Source organism: Spinacia oleracea, chromosome 6 (genome assembly GCF_020520425.1).
Source record: "Spinacia oleracea cultivar Varoflay chromosome 6, BTI_SOV_V1, whole genome shotgun sequence".
Lineage (NCBI taxonomy): Eukaryota > Viridiplantae > Streptophyta > Magnoliopsida > Caryophyllales > Amaranthaceae > Spinacia > Spinacia oleracea.
Genome location: NC_079492.1, coordinates 75,134,729 through 75,151,742, shown reverse-complemented (window position 1 = coordinate 75,151,742; position 17,014 = coordinate 75,134,729).

Genomic DNA, 17,014 nt, shown 5'->3' with positions numbered 1-17,014 from the left:
GAATCATGGTCAATCTAGAAATGTTACCCCGCGTAGATCGCAAAGATATAGATCTCAACCGGAAAGGTACTTAGGTATTTTGACGAACGAGAGCTATGACGTTCTATTACTTGAAAGTGATGAACCTGCGACTTACAAACAAGCTATGACGAGCCCTAGCTCCAAGCAATGGCAAGAAGCCATGCAATCTGAATTAGACTCCATGTCTGAAAACCAAGTATGGGATTTGGTCGATTTGCCAGATGGCTACCAAGCCATTGGAAGCAAATGGGTTTTCAAACTTAAAAAGGACAAGGATGGGAAAGTTGAAGTTTTCAAAGCTACATTGGTTGCAAAAGGTTACAGGCAAGTCCACGGTGTGGATTACGATGAAACCTTTTCACCAGTTGCAATGCTAAAGTCTATTCGGATAATGTTAGCAATCGCTGCATATTACGATTATGAAATATGGCAGATGGATGTCAAAACCGCTTTCTTAAACGGCATTTTAACAGAAACTGTGTTCATGACACAGCTTGAAGGTTTTGAGGATCCAAAGAATGCTAAAAAGGTATGCAAGCTAAAGAAATCAATCTACGGATTGAAGTAGGCATCCAGGAGCTGGAATATACGTTTTGATGAAGCAGTCAGTGACTTTGGTTTCATCAAGAACGCAGACGAATCTTGTGTATACAAGAAGGTAAGTGGGAGAAAAATTGCTTTTCTAGTATTATATGTCGACGACATATTACTTATCGGAAATGACATTCCTATGTTGAACTCTGTCAATATTTGGCTTGGGAAATGTTTTTCGATGAAGGATCTAGGAGAAGCACAGTACATATTGGGCATCAAGATTTACAGAGATAGATCTAAAAAGATGATTGGACTTAGTCAAAGCACTTATATCAATAAGGTGCTTGATAGGTTCAAGATGGCAGACTCCAAGCGAGGCTACCTACCCATGTCTCATGGATTGACTCTAAGCAAGACTCAGTGCCCAAAAACACTTTAAGAGCGTAGACGAATGAATGGGATTCCATATGCATCATTGATTGGTTCAATAATGTATGCTATGATATGTACACGCCCAGATGTTGTGTATGCACTCAGTGCTACGAGCAGATACCAGTCAGACCCAGGAGAGGCGCATTGGACTGCTGCCAAGAATATTCTGAAGTACCTGAAAAGGCACAAAGATGACTTCCTGGTCTATGGTGGAGATGATGAATTAATTGTTAAAGGCTATACGGACGCAAGTTTCCAAACCGACAAAGATGATTTCAGATCACAGTCTGGGTTTGTCTTCTGCCTCAACGGAGGTGCAGTAAACTGGAAAAGTGCTAAGCAAAGCACCATTGCGGATTCTACAACTGAAGCGGAGTACATTGCTGCACATGAAGCAGCAAAGGAAGCTATATGGCTAAGGAAGTTCATAGGCGAACTTGGTGTAGTCCCCTCCATTAAAGGACCAATACCCCTGTATTGTGATAATAACGGAGCTATTGCACAGGCAAAGGAGCCTAGACACCACCAGAGAGTCAAGCATGTACTTCGTAGATTTCACCTTCTACGAGAGTTCGTTGAAAGAAAAGAAGTCGAGATAAGCAAGATTGGAACTGATGACAACATATCAGATCCATTGACTAAACTTCTGCCGCAGGCGAAGCACAACTCGCACACTGCAGCTATGGGAATCAAGCATATTGGAGAATGGCTTTGATATCCTTGTTTAATGTTTTAAAGTTTTAGAGTTTAAATCTTTGTAAAACATTATTGGTTAATCATTCACAATAAATGAATAGAATTCATTTTTCCATTTAATTTGTGGTTTATTAAATGATGAGTCCCTTCAATTTGACAATATATTCAAGATAGACTGTCAGGACCAATCCTGTGACTAAGAAATGTCTATCAAGTGAACTTGAATGTCAAAAGTTGAAAATGGTCCCTGGTCGGAGTTTTCTATAAATTTGGACGCATAGAAAACGTTAGACGACTAGAATGCAAGATGACTAGTAGTTCTGTTTCTTGAACTATGTGGACATGGCAATGTCATAATCATTTGCATAGATACTTACTTTGGGAAGACTAGTATCGGACAGACCTATGAAACTTTACTGTAAGAGATGAAAATCTGTCATAAGTAAATTTCATTCAATTATTAGACACTAAATCCTCAATACCTGAGTGATTTGAGATTACTTGTTTGAGAACTGGTTGCTTTGACGTTGACCAACCGTCGCACCGTAAAAGGAGGCTATAAAGGCAACGCTCAGGTAATCACCTATCAAACGAAGTCTAATCTCAAGATCGCAAGATTGGGATTGTCCTCCCATAAATCGGGATGAGATGCTTAAAAGTTTTACAAGGCCACTCGGAGAGCTAGAAACTGTGAAATGCATGGCCGTGCTCGGATGAATCATAGGCTATGATTATCTGTTTTTTTGATCAGTTGAACTCTGAAACCGAGAAACACCTCTGGACATAATAAGGATGACAACTCTTACCTTATGTTCAAGAGCAAGCATCAAGCGACAAAGGAATTAGGAAATGTACACTTGTCCCTAAGGACAAGTGGGAGGCTGAAGGAAATAATGCCCTTGGTCCAAGTATGCATTCTATGTTAAGTCTAATAAATGCGGTTTAGTATTAATTAACAAGTTAATAATTCAGTGAGATGAAGTGAGCTGAATGCCTAGCTAGAGGCCGCTTCAGTTCAACTGGAATTAATGATATTAATCCACAGCTTACTCTTGACTGAACCCGTAGGGTCACACAAATAGTACGTAAACGGATCAAGTATTTAATGGCATTATATACTCTATCTATGGATATTCGGAATCGACGGATCTTGGTTTCAGTGGGAGCTGAGATCGTCACAAGCAAGAAATGAATACTCCGGAAACGATGATATTGCCGGAAACGGAAATATGTATCGTATCGGAAATATAAATATTATCCAAGTCGTAGATGTTGGCGGAAACGGAAACATGGTACGTATCGGAAAATATTATCGGAAATGGAAATATTGCAGGAATCGGAAATATTGCCGGAAACGGAAATATTGTCAGAATCAGAAATATTATCGGAATCGAAAAATAATTCCGGAAAAGGAAATATTAAATATTTGTTCGAAACGGAAATTAATTCCGGAATCGGAAATATTAAATATTGTTCGTATCGGAAATGAATTCCGGAATCGGGAATTTAATCGGAAGCGTATCGTACGAATTAGCATCGGACGAGGCCCGCTAGACGAAGGCCCAGCACGAAGCCAGACCATCGCCCAGCGAGCCGCACGCACCAACGCACGCCTCGACCAGGCCCAGCGCAAGGCCTGGCCCAGCCAAGGGCGCGCGCGCGCGAGAGCACAGCAGCGTGGGCCGAGAGCTGTGCGCCTGTCGTGGGCCGCAAGGCTTGCGCGGGTGCACGGCTCGTGCAACGCTTGTGCGGGAAATCCTAATCCTGTTAGGATTTGTGCAAAGATTAAATCCTAATCCTAATAGATTGGTTTTGTTATTTAGAGTCCTAATAAAGTTCTAACTAGCAAATCCACATCCTACTAGGATTCCAATTCCCTTTCCAAACCTCTATAAATAAGGGCCTAGGGTCACAATTTATGGGTACGATTGAAGTATTCAAAGGGTAAGTTTTTGAAATAAAAATCAGCCATACACTTGCAAACACATAGCCGAAAATTCGTAATCACCTTAAGGGCGATTCTAGTTGGTCTAACTTGAGGCGGATCCGGACGTACTGTGGACTATCTACGGAGGGACGACATTTGGAGTCCTAAAGACTTGTTCTTGTTCGGTTCGGGCGCAGCTAGGGAAGGCACGCTACAACATGTATGCATCTATATTATGCTAAATGATTATGTGTAAATAATATGCTTTCCTGGCTTTATGGTTTTTCCGTATGATTTATGAATTGTCATATGTATCATAACCTAACAGGATGGCCCACCGCCGACCGTTGCTGAGGGTACCAGGCTCCTGGGCTCGTGGATGGGCATGAGATTGCCTTCGTACCAGCCCCGTGGGATACCTTTTGCTGACCTGATGTGGGCCCTGGAGCATGGGGTGGAAGAGTTGTCTTTGAGACAGGCCCGGCTGTTCTACCTCCATTTTATTACTTCCACTTTTCTATCGGGTCCGACTGACACCTTTGGCCCGAGGTGGATACGCATGGTGGAGGACGTGTCTACGTTGGGTGACTATTGCTGGGGCGATTTGGGCTACGCGACGCTCGTCGGCCAGATGAGTTTGGCGGTGCGCGACTCGGACCCGTGTAGACGTCACTTTGTCATTACATTGGCGGGAGTGCCGCGTTTGGTCGAGGTATGTGCCTAGCCTTTCTTTTGTTTTCTCGCTTTTACCGGGCACCTCTTATTTTTGACGTATTATTGTCTTTTCCTTTTATAGTTGTGGGCTTTTGAGCATTTGCCTTGGCTGGCTCCCCGAAAGGGGCAGAGGCCTTTGGAGTACCCTGCCCGGTCGTCGTTGGGGTTGGAAGAAGAAGTTGACTGCGCGTCCACCGCCCGATACCGTGTGGGACCTCATTCGGGACGGGAACCCTGAGCATGTACAGAATCTTATCCTCTATCTCGTATTTCGTCATTTTTCTTTTATTTTCTATGTGCGAGATCTGACCGTGTCCGTACGAAATAGGTGGTTTGGACCCCATGGCTCTCCTTTAGGGGTATTTATGCTTCGGTCAGGGATAGTTATGCCCTGAGCCAGATGCGGGTATTGTTCGTTGGCCGCCGCGACCCTGTCTGGTACCTGGGAGAGCGGGTACGTATGCAGACGGTCGGGGTTTTTTCGGTGCCTAAGCCTCCGCCTGCGACCATGCTGTCTACTCGTTCGATAGGCGAGTCGTGGAGGGTCCACTCGAGGACTGTCCCGGAAGACCGGGTTTTCCATGCTCCGCTCCCTGAGGGAGTACAGGCGGTATGCACCTTTTATTTGTGCATTCTTCTTATATCTTTTGTTTTTTTTCTTTTGTTACTAACATTCCTGTTTCAGGTTCCGACCCGTACGGCCAACGCGATGGTGGGGGTGATCAACCGGTTGAAGTCCGCGTTGGTTCGGGCCCGATCTGCACTTTCTTGCAGGAGCCCCCATTCCACTCGGGTAATGTGCCCTCTTTTTTTCTTTTGATCTGTACCTTTTGTTTGGCTTTCAATTACTCACCCTCCTTTTGTTTTTGCAGACGGGGGCTGGACGAGCTGGGGCCGATGACGCAGGTCCCTCGGGTGGGGGACACGGTCGTGAGGAGAGAGAGAGGGCACGGCACTCGCCCCTACGGCATCGCCGTTCTGATGTGGGGGTGAGTTCTTCCGGGGAGAGGTCCGAGCCGGAGCGTAGGCGACGTTCCGTGTCGGTGGCTCGAGAGCCTAGCCCTGAGTTGCAGCCACAACCTCATTTTTGGGGTGATTCTGGCTGGGGGTCCTCATACCACGGGGAGTGGAGTGGATGGACCGGTAAGGCTTGGAGACATGAGGTCGATGACGAGTCTTAGGCTTGCCTCCTGTTTTGTATATATTCATTCTTGTATTCCGCATGCATATATATTTTATTTTTTGCGAATTTTGGGTGCAAGAATGTTTGAGCCTTCCATGGGCTTTGCCTCAACTCATTATAGCAGTACTAGCTTTCTAAACCAACGACGAATTTCTAAAAGAGAAAGAATTCCATATATAAAAAATGAGTTCATACAAGAGTGCACACATATTTTTAGACTAGGCGACTACTTGGGGTATTACATATGCATGTTCACTATTTTTCGTTTTTTGCCGACTCATGCCATACTCCTTTGTTGGGCTTGTTCCTGAAAATTCTTGTGTCTTTGTTTTCATTCTATTTGGCCTTGCCCGTGCATGGGTTGGGGTATAGTGCCCTTTGTAATTTTTATTGGACCGAATCCTTGATAAGGATTGCCTACGTATCTTGTCAGAACCAGGTCGTGCGTAGATCTAACTATGATTTTTTGAAATTTTTGAAAGGGGCGTTCATTACACATCTGCTACCCCCCAAGTGTTCGTGGTTCTTTTGATGATCCGAAAAAAGGAGTACGAACACTTGCAGAAGCGGGAGGATAGGTGGCGAGAGAGAATGACGCCCAAATTCGGGCGTAGGAAATATCGGCGCCCAGGCCTGGGCGTTAAAAATAAAGGCGCCCAGTCCTAGGCGCTGAAACTTTGTCCTTCGTCCTTTCTACTTTAGCGAGTTTTAAGCCGTTTGTCTAGGGTAATGCGCAGAATGCTTGCTTATGAGTCTTGATGTGTTTTATTAGATGCCTTAACTCCGGACTGAATTTTATTAAATATAGTACTTTTTCAATTGGTCTAAATTCATGAGGTTAGCGAATTCCGCTCCATCTATGTCGGCTAGTTGGACTGCTCCGCCAGGTAGGATGGTCTTTACAAAATATGGTCCGGTCCAATTAGGCCGGAATTTTCCTCGAGGGTCCGTAGTAGGTGCGCGGACTTCTTTTAACACAAAATCGCCTTCTTTGATATTTCGAGGTTTGACTCTTTTTTTGAATTGCCTTGCGATGCGCTTTTGATGCACTTGCACGTGATGTAAAGCTCTCAACCTCCGTTCGTCTAAAAGGCTTTCTAGGACGATCCGGAGGGAGGGAATTTCCAACTCGATCGGTTGAACTGCTTCCATTCCGTATACCAAAGAGTAGGGTGTTACTCCAATGGAGGTGCGGATTGAGGTTCGATAGCCCCATAATGCGAAGTGTAATTTGTTGGGCCAATCCTTATAATTTTCGGCCATTTTTTCGATTATGACTTTAATATTTTTGTTGGCCGCCTCTACCGCGCCGTTCATTTGCGGCCTATAGGGAGAGGATTTATGATGTTTGACATGATATTTTTCGAGCAGGTCTTTGACTTCGGCCCTAAAGTGGGAACCTTGGTCACTTATGATTTCATGTGGGACCCCGTATCGACATAATATGTTCTTTTCTAGGAATCGAGCGACATGTTTGGCCGTTAATTTTGCATAGGAGACTGCCTCTACCCATTTACTAGAGTAATCAATTGCGACTAAAACGTACTCGTGTCCCCCTACGCCTGTTGGTGTTACCTTGCCGATTATATCTATACCCCAAGTGGAAAAGGGCCATGGAGAAGTGAAGGTGTATAGTTCTGAGGGAGGCAAGTGGTTAACGTTACTGAAGATTTGGCATTTTGGGCAAGTTTTTACAAAGTGATGGAAATCGATTTCCATAGTGGTCCAATAGTACCCTGAGCGGGATATTTTTCGGGATAGCATTTTTCCGTTCATATGGGGTCCGCACACGCCGTTATGGTATTCTTCCATTAGTCTTTGGGCTTGGTTTTGGTGGACACAAAGTAACTTGATTTTATTCGGCGTGTATTTGTACAGTTCCCCCAGAATTATGCTATATTGTGAAGCGAGGAGGCGTAGGGCCTTTTGTGCTCGCGGGGAGGTGTTTGGGGGGAATTCCCCATTTGTTTTGTAACGAAGGATGTCCGTATACCATGGTTCTTCTTCGGTGTTTTCTGGTTCGGAGTCTATGGCACAGCAATAAGACGACTCTTTCCTTCGTTCGACCCGAAGGGTCATTCCGTCCCATTCATTCGGGATGTTGAGCATTGAAGCTAGCTTTGCTAGTGCATCCGCGAATCGGTTGTCGTCTCTTGGTAAGTACGTATACTCGATTTTTTCGAATTGCTCGACTATTTGGTCTAAGTGAGCTTGATATTTTGAGAGACTAGTGCTTCGGACCTTCCATCTTTTGGATATATGGTTGATTATTAGGGAAGAATCCCCGAAGACTTGTAGATGCTTGACTCCAAGGCTAACTGCGGCCTCTAGCCCAACTATGCAGGCTTCATATTCGGCGGCGTTGTTTGTGGCCTCGAAGTCAAGTTTGACGGAAATTGGTATATGGGCCCCTTCGGGACTGACTAGGAGAACTCCGACGCCGCATCCCTTCTGATTGGACGCGCCATCGAAGTATAGTGTCCAATAGTCGTCTCGTATGATCAGAAGTTCCTCGTCAGGGAGGAGGTAAGCTTCCGTGGTTTCCTCATTCGTGGCATGCTCGGCTAGGAACTCGGCTACCGCTTTTCCTTTGATTGTTTTTTCTGGCATGAATTTTAGGTCGAATTCTAAACCATGACCAGCCACCTTGACAGGCGACCATTTAGGGTGGGCTTTTCGAACATATATTTTAAGGGGTCTAGTTGTGACACTATATGAACAGTGTGGGCCAATAGGTAATGTCTGAGTTTTTTGGATGCCCAGACGAGGGCGAGGCAGGTTTTCTCAAGTTCTGTGTATCTCGTCTCGTACTGTATGAACTTCTTGGTCAAGTAGTAAATGGCTCGCTCGGATCCATGTACACACTGTGAGAGCATAGCTCCTGCTGCAGTATTCGTCACGGTTAGGTATAGGCGTAAAGGGATTCCGGGCAAAGGCGGGGAAAGGACGGGTGGTTTGCTTAGATATTCTTTGATTTTATCGAAGGAAATTTGGCATTGTTCATCCCATTCGGCTTTTTCTTCTTTTCTTAATTTTTTGAATATTGGCTCGCAAGTCATAGTAAGCTTGGAAATGAACCTACTAATGTATTGCAGCTTTCCTAGGAAGCCCCTTATCTGTTTTTCAGTTTTCGGTGGGAGAATTTCGGTAATGGCTTTGATCTTGGATGGGTCAATCTCGATTCCTCGCGTACTAACAACATATCCTAGAAATTTTCCAGAGGTTACCCCGAACACACATTTTTGTGGATTTAGTCTCATGTTATATTTCAAGATTCGGGTGAAGAACTTTCTAAGTGCCGGGTGAAGGAAATAATGCCCTTGGTCTAAGTATGCATTCTATGTTAAGTCTAATAAGTGCGGTTCAGTATTAATTAACAAGTTAATAATTCAGTGAGATGAAGTGAGCTGAATGCCTAGCTAGAGGCCGCTTCAGTTCAAGTGGAATTAATGATATTATTCCACAGCTTACTCTTGACTGAACCCGTAGGGTCACACAAATAGTACGTAAACGGATCAAGTATTTAATGGCATTAAATACTCCATCTATGGATATTCGGAATCGACGGATCTTGGTTTCAGTGGGAGCTGAGATCGTCACAGGCAAGAAATGAATACTCCGGAAACGATGATATTGCCGGAAACGGAAATATGGATCGTATCGGAAATATAAATATTATCCAAGTCGTAGATGTTGCCGGAAACGGAAACATGGTACGTATCGGAAAATATTATCGGAAATGGAAATATTGCCGGAATCGGAAATATTGCCGGAAACGGAAATATTGTCAGAATCAGAAATATTATCGGAATCGGAAAATCATTCCGGAAACGGAAATATTAAATATTTGTTCGAAACGGAAATTAATTCCGGAATCGGAAATATTAAATATTGTTCGTATCGGAAATGAATTCCGGAACCGGGAATTTAATCGGAAGCATATCGTACGAATAAGCATCGGACGAGGCCTGCCGGACGAGGGGCCAGCACGAAGCCAGGCCATCGCCCAGCAAGCCAAGCGCGCCACACGAACAGCCAAGGCCACGCCAGGCCCAGCGCAAGGCCAGGCCCAGCAGGCCATGGCAGCGCGCACAGCACGCGCAGCAATGGGCTGCGAGCTGTGCTGCTGCTCGCGTGGGCTTGCGGCTCGCGTGGGCCGAGCGGCCGTGTGGGCTGTGCGCGGGCATGGCCTGCACGCTTGCGGGTCATGCTCGTGTAGAGTTTGTGTTCACATACGAAACCTAAAGAGTATAGAATTTGTTTAATGATTAAAATTCCTAATCCTAAAAGATAAATTAATTAAATAAGAATTCTACTAGGATTCTAATTTAATTAATTCGTATCCTAGTAGGATTCGATTATTTATTCCATGGTCTATAAATATGAGTTAAGGGCTCATAATTTATATCGAGTATTCAAGTATTCAAAGTGATTTTTGAGAGCAAAAATTCAGTCATATAATTGCCTACAATAGCCGAAAATTCTAAGTACCTTAAGGGCGATCCTAGTTGGTCAAGCTTAAGGCGGATCCGGACGTGCTGTGGACTATCTACGGAGGGACGACACTTGGAGTCCTAAAGACTTGTTCTTGTTCGGTTCGGGCGCAGCTAGGGAGGGCACGCAACAAAGTGTATGCATCTAAACTATGCTAAATGATTATGTGTAAACAATATGCTTTCCTGGCTTTATGGTTTTTTCGCATGATTTATGTTTTGTCATATGAATCATAACCTAACAGTGGTATAACGAGCCTCTTATTATTTTCATAATCTAAATTGCCTGAACATGGTTAAATATTACAAATTTGCAAGAATTAAAAGGGGTGATTAATTTTCGTAATTGTTAATTAATTGCAAATTGCGTTTATTTAATTATACGTACGCAGTTTTTCGGCAGTTTCTTCGTTACTCATCCAAATCGAGTGATTTTTGTGGCAATTCCGCATGTAAAAGGCATTCTAAAATTTTGACAAATTCGAAGCCTAACTATGACTTTTCGGAGGTTTTAGTTTTTCGAATGCAAAATTTCGTAAATTTAAGATGTTAAATTAAATATTTGCGATTCTTGTTGATAAATCTTGAATTTTTGATTGACCTACTGTATATGTTTAACAAGTTTGAATGCCTAGCCTTGTTAATTATGCAATCTAATTTGTAATTATGATTAATTTGTTGAAAATTGGAATAATTTAGAATTAATTTGATTTTCATAATTAGTTATAATTTAATTAGATACCTATGATTAAAAACCACCATGAAAATTGTAAATTTATGTTAAATTTTAAACTTTTATGACCTAGACTTGAATCCATGTTAATCGGAAATCAATTAAATAATAAATTTTCGATTTTTCGCCCTAAAATTATGAAATTAATATTATTTATTAATTTGTCATTAATTTTGAATATAAATTTTTAATTTTTATGCGACTCGCTCATATAACTTGCACGCACAAAGCAATGGACGCTACGTGTTACCCTTAAGGGGTGTTGTATAGTGCGGGCATGCGACGACGAGCAAGGGAGCTCGTCGCCCATGCGGTACGAATGCAGCGAGCAAGGGCATGGTGCACGAGCACAAGGCAGCAGCCCTGCCTTGTGTCGTGGGCTGTGAGCAATGGGCGTGTGGGCAGGGGCGAGAGCAAGGCACGAGCAGTCGCGTGTGGGCAGCAAGCGTGCTGCGCCACAGCGCGCACTGCCTCGCGCAAGCATGCGGAGCCTCGCGCGCAGCGAGCGCAAGCTCGCGTGCCACGAGCGCTACGCACAGCGTCGATGGCTCGCGCGCAGCGAGCGCCAGCTCGCATACTGCTGCCTTGTGCGATGAGCGCAAGCTCGCGTGCGGGAAAGGCAGGCGCGCAGCGAGCGATGGCTCGCATAAATCGAGCGCTGGGGCGGGCAGCGAGCGATGGCTCGCGTGCATCGAGCGCTGGCGCGCGCAGCGAGCACCAGCTCGCGTGTTCGATTGATGCCTTGCGATGGTGAGCAGCAGCGATGCGACGCAGCGCATGGGCTGCGCGCACATGGCCAGCGATGGCTGTGTGCGTGTGGCCCATGGGCGTGCGTTGCGTGGGATTGTTGCGTTGCGATTAGATCGTTTTGAAATTTTAATTTGAAATTTTCAGTTTACGTAATTTTAATTAATTTTAAAATTAATAATTTAAATTATTTTCTTGGATTTTAATTTTTAATATTGTAATTATAATAAATTTTATTTATTCTAATTATTTTACTAAAATTAAAATCATGAATTAATTTAAATACGACTGAAGTTAAATTAAATTTATGGATTCAATTATAAATTTATATGAGCTTTAAATTTTAATTAAATTTGTATGTTTCCGGTTAGACTAGTAATACATTTTTATGTTCAAAATTAGTAAAGCATATGAATTTATTGGTTTAAGTGGGAGCCCTTTTTAGTCATATACTCTTGATTAGGTTTACAAATCCTTAAGGTTAAAACAACTTGATTAGAATTAATAAGGACTGAATAATTTGTATATTATTGGTGCCGTTGATTAATTGATGCAAATGTTTATATGATGCATAATGTGTTTTACTAACCAGCTATGTGGGTCATTCATGATAATGAATGGGTGAATGGTATATATTGTATATGTACTGTTGTGCAGGTTATGAAGTGACTAGTATGGCCCAAATAGGATAGAAAATATGGTCTGCGTACCATTAATTTGAATGTAATTGGTCTAAAGTACCAAAGTTGTTTTTCAATTCAAATATGGTCTGCGTACCATCAAATAGTTGTACTTATTTTTAATTATAGCTTATCCTATTTGAAGAAAATGGTGCCTCCCACGGAGATTTTCAAGACGGACTTTGAAGTTAAAGCTTCAAGATGAAGTCGGGCCATACTAGATCACATTTATCTTATGCATGTTTTAAGTTATTTATTGCTTTTAAATATGTCTTAAAATGCATGAGATCAAAGCTTGATTATGTTGCATGATTAAGGATTTTAGTTCACTTAAAATCTAACCAACATAGTAAGAGCCTTAAGTTCCAAACTTAAAAATTGAGTTAAAAGGTGCCATGCCAAAATATACACTTGCTTGGATATCCTTTACATCAATCTAGTAATAGTTTTCGCTCAGCGAGGTGTTACTTATTGGTCCTAAAGGGGCAAGGTACACAAATAATTGTGAGTACATGTTAGTTTTGGTGAAACTCAACGATATAAGTAAGGAGTCCTTTTATGTCGTGGCAAAATCGATAGGTTTACCTAATAAGTTCTTAGACGTACCTATCAACCAAGAATAGTTTCTAGACTATTAGCAAAAGGCTTTTGCTTACCTAAGATGTTTTAGGATTAAGTCGACAAACTGTGCTTAGTTCTTCAATGATTTTAGGATCTTGGAATCATTTTATTCACACCTGCCGGAACACATAATTCGAATAAAATGCTAATGACTTGTTTAAATTGCATGATTGCTTTCATTTTCAAGTTATTATTCATGATAAATGTTTAGACTTTGCATGCTTCAATGTATGTTTTAATTATTGTTTATAATTAAATAGCTTGCACTGCAATAAATCCTTTTAGAAAGGTAACAGTAAATTTCCTCGATTGGTAGTGAATCCAAGAACGATTCACGGAAATGAGAGAAAGTGAGCAATTTAAAATGTACGTTTCTTATAGCGACTTTTATGGTTGTTTTCGAACATCAAAGTCGAATGGCAAACCAATTGGTGCTTGTGAATTCAAAATACACTGTAGTTTTGAGATCATAAAGCATTGAGTTTAATACGCTCAGCTTTACCAATGGTTAAAAACCTAATATCTTTGTCCATTTAATTCTCGAATGAGTCTAGTCCCTAGACATTCGAATAGATCGATGCTTAGAGAACTTTAGAAGCTTCTGGTAAGATCATCTATTTGAAACTTAATATTCAACATAAATTAAATGGTAAGAACCTTGTTAGGGTGACATTGGACATGTCTAACAAAGTATAAAAGTCAACACTAAAGAATTCAATTCTTAAGACTATAAGAAAGGGTACAAGAAATAGGAAAACGAGGAACAAATGAAAGGAATTTACGATTCCGTTTCTACCTATAAGTTTATGTTTAAAGAGAAGTGACCTAGCAATCAAACTTCCTTCGTATCATATACCGCTTGAGGTTCTTACTTCGGTAATAACTCAAACAATGGAAGCTAGGATACACTAATGACCTACAAGTGGGAAATGAAGCATGGCAATGCTACATTAGTTGTAGGGTCATCTAGTCTGTTTTATGTCCTTTCAAAGGCTGGAACTTAATGGCTATTTTGTTCCATAATCAACATACCTAAATTTCTGTTTTCAAACACAGAAAGACTCACATTCAAAGAAAAACAAAAACAATGTTTGTTTCTTTATTTGAATGAAATGGTCAATTACAGGTTGAGTCAATATGCTTGATTAAAATGAACAACTCTTTAAAGAACTTTACTAGGTTCAAATCAACCCCTTGATTTGAGTTCCACTAATCTTTGGCATTGTTACTTAGACCATATCAACAAGTTAACATTCAAAAGCTCTATTTTGATGGACTTTTAAAAGTTCATTAATTTCTAGATCAATTTAAGACAACTAGTCTTACTTGTTGAAAGTAACAAAAGAAATGAACTATTGTTAGAACGCCTAGACAATAGAGTTCAAAGCTAAAGAAAGATTTTATGACTTTATTATTTCACATGGATTTAAGTGAATATAGGTTTATTTACTCAAATGTGACATAAAGATGAATCTGTTTGGCTAGTTCAAAGATTCAGAAGTATAAAATCCACTTGGCAAGAAATCATAAAGATCTAGGTTAGATCATGTTGATGATTACTTGAGACCAAATATGATCATCAATGATTGTGTGTTGTAATTTCACAATCTAGGTCCATAAGATATGGCATATCTTAGTTGGAATAATCGAAGTCAATTAGTACTTGATTCGATTAATGATGAATCATAAAGACTTTTCCTATAATTTCTAAAACAAAATGCTCAACTACCACCAAACTAAACCAAATTCGTCAAAGCTATTGAAAAGTAATTTCAGACTAACTTTTCATAAAATATATCTAGAGAGTTGCAAAACTCAGTGGGAGCTTAGTGTTTGTCATTCGACAAACTAAGGCCCAAGTATAGATATATGTTTCATTGTGATTTATTCAAATGAGACACAAGGGTATTGTTTCTACCACGAATTTTTGAGAACATAATGTTTGTTTGCTCGAAATAATGTCCTTTTGGAGATTCGTTTCCAAAATGACAAGTGGGAGAAAATAGACCTCGAAAGTATTCGAGGCGAACAACAAACATAAACGGACATTCCGGAGGCTTTTCGAAGTGCTTCAGAAAATCCGAACTTATTCTTTAAGGACTTTAGAAGTGGCTTTAAAGAATAGACATCTCTTAGAAGACTTTACAAGTGCTTCAAGGAGAATAGAATATTCTAAGGACTTTCAAGTGGCTATTGATATTCTATTGTTTGATGTTCTATACCCAAGTAGGCATAGAGTTCAAATCACTGAAACTATGAGATTCTTCTATTAGATAGTGAAGAAACATGGTGTTCAGGTCACTGAAACTATGCAATTCTTCTATTAGATAGTGAAGAAACCTACAACTTGCAGTCAAACTATTATCATGTAGATTAATGAGTTTGTGACCTGTAAGAAAGCTATGACGAAACCCAGATTCCCTAAAATGGTTAGAGGCCATATATAGACTCAAATGTTTTAGATGGTTAAAGGCCATAAAACATAACTAATGTTTTGATGACAAAATTGAAATTTTGTTGATTTGCAAGAATAGTTTCACACCTATTGGTTGCAAGTTTGTTTTAAGGGTAAAAACCATCAAACATGGAATTGTGTTCACACACAAAGCTAGATTAGTTGCTAAAGGTTACAAGCAAATTCATGGCATGGATTGTGTTGAAACCTCATGCATAATCGTAATGCTCAAGTCTATAACTCAAGCAATGATTGCATATTGGTACATATGACAATTGGATGACAAAACGTATTCCTCAATCAAATGTTGGAAGAAAACTATGTACATGGCATGTCATAAGATTTGTGGATCCAAATAAATGCTTGAAAAGGAATGCTAACTTATGAAATCTAAGTACAGATTTAAGCAAGCAATTGGGAATTGGAACTGTGTTTTAGTGAACCTAATAAGCATTTTAGTTTCATAAAATATACATGATTCTTATAGATATATAAGAAGTTTAGTGGGAGTAAGTAAAACTTATTTGGTCCTATGTGTATCACACATATCTCTCTATTGTAACATAACATTCAAATGCTAATGACTTAGGTTTGAAATTATTCATCAATGATGGACCAAGGCGAAACTTAGTACATACTGGGTGTTAAGATCTATTTACAAAGATCTTATGATATTGTTTAGTAATGGAATTTACTAAATCAAACACGAAAGACTCCATTGGAGATATTCGATCCATATGAATAAATCTAAGTAATGAATGTTTGAACTATGTATAAGCATTTACTAAGTTAAACATCAAAGAATCTAATGAGATTCTTCACCTATATTATATGTCAAAGAATTTAGTTGGATTCAGTATCTACTGTAACTGAATGAGCTAAAGTTACATGAATAGAATTCAATTGGGAATTATTCTGCAAAAGAATTTATCATGTATATAATATAATATGAGGATCGCCAAAATCGTATCGTATGACTTTAGGCATGACGAACATATACCAATCTCTATTGATCTAAGTGAAGATCAACTAGATTGAGATCAAGAACACTTATGGTACTTGAAAAGGTACATAGGAATAGTTCTTGATTCAAGGAAATAAAGATATGCTAAATATTGATGCTACACGCATAAACACTGGCAAAGGATCAAGCAAGACCCTTTGGAGTTAACCATTGACAAGGACGAGCTAAAGAGCATCGTGTTTTGAAATGGCAACATGGATTGAAGACCATGAGTTGTTGCGTGGGAAATTAAAATAATAATTTCTATGTTCTAAGATATAGTTGGAGAGTCTTCCACATATCTGTGAACTGCTTGGATAAGTAGATCCAAACAAAGCATCACTAGCAACCTATACAGTTGAAGGAAAAGTAATTATTGCCTAAGAAGCAATAAAATAGAGTTGTTTATATGAGTTCTTCATTGAACTTGGGAAGATCACATGTCTGTTGACTTAATGGTTCTTCATTGCAAAATGCGTAGAACCACTAATGTAGCAAGAAAGACTAGATCACAAAATAAACATACTCAAAAGTTCTTATCATCATATCTCGAAGAACATTCGATGAAAAGGATGTTAAGATTGGCAAAGCGTGATAACTAAACCTATGCAACAAGTGAGAAGCAACACTCACGTTGTGGCACTGGAAATCAAGCATAGCTTTGAATTCCATGAACTGTTTTAAAGATGGGTTCGAGGCCCATGGTTGTAAAACATTAGGGGTTGAACATTTATCATATATGAAATGCATTTTCATATTCCATTTAATCTTGGTT